Below are 6,065 nucleotides of genomic sequence, written 5' to 3'. Positions count from 1 at the left end.
TGTGTATTTGATCAAGTACCTAGAGGGGAGGGAGAGAGAGATGTGCATCATTGCGCTAGGTTACAGTTTTGATGACAAATTAAGTTCAATATGATTTTTGGACAGTATAGATATAATTCAGTTAATGATCAAGATAGAATTTTATGTGTGTAATTATTTCTAAATCTTTTAATGTGGTATGCTGAAATAATTGTGTTTTAAGCAAACTATTTTCTTGTTAAATATAACTTAGTTGCAACGCACGGGCATGTAACTAGTAATATAAAAAGGAGTTAGAATTATTTTATGACCACACCACTAAATATACACAGGATTTATACTACATCAATTTTGTACCGTTAGATACGCAGATCCAATGGCTCATGATGTTTTGAAACATCTGTTTCTTGCAATCCTACGCAGGACACGTCCCTTGACTACGCTCTGTGACATTGCCGCAAAACGCAAGCCGCTCAGCGCCACCGCCGCCTGACGCAAGACGCCGCCTTCTTCCGGCGAAGGACGCTGCCGCCATCGCCCGGCGCAGGACACCGCCCCCTCCCAGCCCAAGACGCCGCCCTCTCCGACGTAGGACGCCACCGCCATTGCCCGAAGCAGGATGTCGCCCCCGCCTAACCCAGGACGATGCCCGCTCCACCTCAGATGCCTTCTTCTTTGTTCGCCCACCAACACACACTCCGGGAGCCTGTGAACCCGTGACGCGTGCGGTCGATTCTGTAATATCATGGAGTGATCTACATGTTTTGTGATGAACAATTGGCTTATAAATTGGTGTCGGTGTGTGTAACTAATGTGGGTCAGGTTGCGATATCTGTGCCCGGAAGTGGTTTGTTTATCTCTATGTGTGCAGGTGACTTGAGATCAACTGTGGTCAATGGTGATGACCATGACTAGGTTCAGGAAGGAACCGAGGTCTGGATGGTCGGGACGGACCATGACTAGGTTCAGGGAGGAACTGAGGTCTGGATGGTCGGGAAGCCATATGACATGGTTAGACTAGAGTCGTGATTCTCAGATGTCAATATGGGTCAATGGCGATGGGATCGTGACTAGGCTCAGGGAGGAGCTGAGGTCCGGACGATCGAGGATGTCGGGTAATGATATTGAATACGAGGTGGCACATGGTGGAGGAACACCGTGTAGGATGAAATCGTAGCGGGCTTCATATGTTGCATGTGTAAGCGCCGGGAAATCGCGAAGTAAATCGGATAAGAAAAGGTGAAAGCTCTAACTTGAATCGGATTGCTACAGTGGCTCGGTACGGTAGCAATACGGGGTTACTGTAGCTGTGGGTATGGTAGAATGGCTGTTTGACCTGGTCAAACATGCATGCATAGCAGACGTCTGCGTGCACGGTGCAGGGACGTTGGATTTGGTTTCGGCCGGCTGCGTGCGTTGGATGGGCGGAGTCCAATATGTTTGGTGTAGCATGCATGAGCCTGGTTGGTTGCAGCGTGTACGTACGGAACAGAGGGAAGTACGTCCACGCCGGCAGAGTCCGTATTGGTCGCAGAGATAGAAAGGAATTTTCTATGGGTTGTGGTTTTAGAGATAGCTTTTGTTGCTATATATATATATATATATATATATATATATATATATATATATATAGGTACCGAGGGGCACGTTCCCGTATGCTTTTTGTGAGATTTGGAATTAGAAAATTTGAGTTGAATAGTTGTTGATTCTACATCAACAATTTTAAGAGGAGTGTTGTTGGTGTGCTTTGTAAATTCTAGTTGATGCAATAAAGTCAAGTTCATTCAATCTACGTCTTATGCTTTTATCTACTAGTGGTTTTTTGGATCCCGACGATCTGATCGGCGGCACAGGAGCGGCGCAATCAAGTTAATCTTAGGAGCGGCGTAATCAGATTGGTGGCATAGGAGCAGCGCAACTGGAGTTAATATCAGGAGCGGCGTAACCAGAGGTAATCTTTTATTTCCGCTAAAAGGTTTTTGGGTTTTGGTTCTACCTACCATTCAACCCCCTCTGTTAAGTCTGTTTAACTCTATTTTGATTCTACAAGTGGTATTAGAGTCTTGTTTTTTAGCCATGGCTAACAAATTTACAAGTAAGCCTCATGTTTTTGATGGATTGGATTTTTCTTATTGGTGTGATAAGATGCAATCTTACATTATGGCTGAAGATTATGATGTTTGGCAAAAAGTTGCACAACCATATGTAATTCCTGATCAGATTAACACTCCTGCTTTGGAAATTGAGTTTAGCAACAATTGCAAAGCTCGAAATATTTTATTGAGTAGGATTTCTCATTTGGATTTTGATCACGTTTCGCATCTTAAAACTGCTAATGAGATCTGGAATGCTTTGAAAAACTTTCACCAAAGAACAACTAACATAAAAGAACTTCATTGAGATTTTTTCAAAAAGGATTATATCAAATTTGAGATGAAACCTGGAGAAGCTTTGGATGATTATCTTGCTAGGTTTAATAAAATTTTGAGTAATCTTGGATCTGTTGATTCTGCTTATGATGTTAATTACTCTCAATCTGAGATCTCTCGCCACTTTTTGAACGGTCTTCACATGTCTGTTTGGAAGATGAAAGTTACAACTATTCAAGAATCTGCTGATATGTCTTCTTTGACTTTGGATTCTATCTATACAAAACTCAAAACACACGAGATGATTATCGTTTCTCCCTCGACTTCTTCTGATGTTGGTGTTTCTTTGTCAAATCCTACCGTTCTTGCTTTGATTAATGTCATGTCCGATGAGCAACTCGAACAGTTCGAGCAGGAGGATTTGGCTTTGGCTGCTAACAAAATTTCTCGAGCTATGAATAATGTTAGATACAGGAAAAGAGGAGGTCCAACTCGTTGCTTCGAGTGTGGAGCACTTGATCATATTCGTTGGCGCTGTCCTAAGCTTGGGAGAGGCAAGAAAGAAGACAATGGTGGAGACAAGACCAAAGACAACAAGCCTAAGCTCAAGAACACATTCAACGGAAGGAAAACCAAGGACGACCTCAAGAAGATGTTGGATCAAGTCTACGTCGCCTTTGAGCCACTAAGCGATGTAGATGGAGAAAGTGACGAAGATGAAAAAAAGGGAAGGAACATCTCTGGTGTTTGCCTCATGTCGCGTGCGAATCAGATTCAGAGTGTGAGGACAATGAGGTAAGTCTCTTGAGGAACCTATCCATGTCTAAGTGCAAAAAATAAGAAATGTGAGAAGATGTATAAAAAAACAAGAGTTTATCATTGAATCTCTTAATGCTGAAATTGCTAGATTAAAATCTCTTATTCCTAATGATGATGATTGCAAAAATTGTGAGGTTTTGATGCATGAAATTTCAAAAGTTAGAGATCTCAATATTTCACTAAATCTTCTCTTGCTCTTGTTTTTGCCCTGCTTACACGCACTTGTGATGAGTTGTTTTTAACTAAAAAGATATTAAAGAAATATCGAATTGCTTTCTATGCTAGTTTGATGTTTAACATGCTTTGTGCTAAAAGGTTAAAACAACATCGTGATTTTTTAGATTGCTCAACATGCATATCAAACAAGATGAAGCTAAAATTTGCTTTAGCTCGTGTTGAGTACATGGGAGAAATTATGAAAACTAATGAAGTTCTGTCTTGCCCCAAGTGTTGTAATAGAAAAAGTGTCAGGGTTGATTAAAAAAACTATGCTAATATTGAAAAGGAGGTTTCTTATTTGAGAAGTTCTTTGAAAAGACTTTCTGATGGTAAGAAACAACTTAACATGATTTTGGATCAATCTAAAGTGACTAGCTGCAATAGGGGTGTTAGTTTTAATGTTTATAAAACTTTGACAAAACCAATTAATGAAAAAACTGTGTTCAAGTCTGCTGGTTTTATGTCCTCTCCTTCTGAAACACTGAAAGAAACAAAAGCAAAATTTTCAAAACCATATGTTTCTAAAGAAAAATATAATTGCTCCTTCTGTGGTAAAGATGGACATCTTGTTGGTTTTTGTTTCAGATTAGCTCGTAAACAGAAAAAGGAAAGAGAAATTGCTTTTGCAAAATCTAAGTTACAAAAATCTGCCTTTTCTTTGAGGAAACCAGTCAGACCGTAGTGGGTTGCACGGTCAGACCGAGGACTGGTCAAACTGGCTACTGAGCCACGGTTAGACCAGGTACCGGTCAGACCGGAGGTACAGAAGCGGTCAGACCGGCTTCCCATCAGATCGGTTACTGCACCTCAGTTAGACCGGCCTCATAGAGATATTTCAAAAAATTCTTAGACTGGTTTTCCACATTGATATATGCCTATTGGATCTACTAGTCGTATGTCTCAGTATTGATTCCTAAATTTCTTTTATCTAACCCCATTACTGAGGCTTCAACATTCTCTCTTTTGTAGGTTTTGGTGGCGAGGAAGGAGAACGTGTGGATCGTGGATTCCGGTTGTTCGTGGCACATGATCGGTGATAAAAATTGGTTCTCCTCCCTTAAATAGGCATCCAAGACTGAATCGATTATCTATTATCTTTGGTGATGCTTCTACTAGTGCCGTTCTCGCTACAGGTATGGTCAAGGTAAGTAACAAATTTGAACTGAAAAATGTAGCTTTGGTTGAAGATTTAAAGTATAATTTGCTTTCAGTTTCACAAATTGTTGATGAGAGTTTTGAGGTTAACTTTAAGAAAACTAGAAGTAAAATATTTGATTCTTGTGGTGATTCTGTGCTGAATATTTCTCGCTATGGAAAAGTTTATAAAGCTAACTTTGATAATCCTATTTCACCCGTAATAACATGTCTGGTCGCTAAGTTTAGTAAAGATGTGATGTTTTGGCATCGTAGACTTGGACATGTTGGTTTTGATCATCTCACGAGAATAAGTGGTTTGGATCTTGTTCGTGGTTTGCCTAAACTTAAGAAGGATCCTGATTTGGTTTGTACACCATGTCGTCATGCTAAGATGGTTGCTTCTTCACAGGCCCCAATTGTTTCTGTGATGACTGATGCACCAGGACAGCTTTTACACATGGACACTGTTGGTCCAGCTAGAGTGCAATCGGTTGGAGGAAAGTGGTATGTGTTAGTTATAGTTGACGATTTTTCTCGATATTCTTGGGTTTACTTTATGGCAACTAAGGATGACGCTTTTTAACACTTTCGTAGTTTGTATCTTCGATTTAATGTTGAACTTCCTCGTTCTTTGAATAGAATTCGAAGTGATAATGGTGGTGAATTTAAAAATACCTCTTTTGAACAATTTTGCAATGAAAAAGGTCTTGAACATGAATTTTCTCTCCTCGTGTCCCTCAACAAAATGGTGTTGTTGAAAGAAAAAATTGCTCTTTGGTTGAGATGGCTAGAAGTATGCTTGATGAGTATCACACTCCAAGGAAATTTTGGGCTGAAGCAGATAACACTGCATGTTATATTTCAAATCGGGTTTTCTTGAGATCTAAACTTGGAAAAACTCGTTATGAAGTTCGATTTGAACGTCAACCCAAAGTTTCTCATTTGCGTGTTTTTGGTTGCAAATGCTTCGTCTTGAAATCTGGAAATTTGAACAAATTTGAAGCACGCTCTACCGATGGATTGTTTCTTAGTTACCCCACACATTCACGTGGCTATCGCGTACTTGTTTTGGAAACTAACAAAATCATTGAAACCTGTGAAGTTAGTTTTGATGAAGCTAGTTCAGGTACTAGACTAGAAATTGTAGGTACACTGTCACAAATTCAGGGGGAGGATGGTCCTATTTTTGAAGACGAGAGCGACGATGACAACGAGGTCGGCTCGGCCGGTCAGACCGTACGCCAAGCCGGTCAGACCACCGGCACACCTCCGGTCAGACCTACACAGGAAATGCGGTTAGACTGGCCAGGGTCGTCAGGTGCTGGTTCTGTTAATGCTAATCACAATGGTCCTCTAGAGGCTTCAACCTCGACCAGTGAGAATACAGAACGTGAAATAACTTCAGAAGTCGCTGCAACTTTGCACATTCAACGACGACATCCGTCAGAACAAATCATTGGTAACTTAGATGAGCGGACTACAAGGTCTAAGGTAACAACACATGATGTTTGTGCAAATTCTGCGTTTGTTGCTTCTTTTGAA

The sequence above is a fragment of the Oryza brachyantha genome, chromosome 2 (assembly GCF_000231095.2).
Source record: "Oryza brachyantha chromosome 2, ObraRS2, whole genome shotgun sequence".
Taxonomy (NCBI): Eukaryota; Viridiplantae; Streptophyta; class Magnoliopsida; order Poales; family Poaceae; genus Oryza; species Oryza brachyantha.
This window is presented reverse-complemented; position numbering follows the sequence as displayed.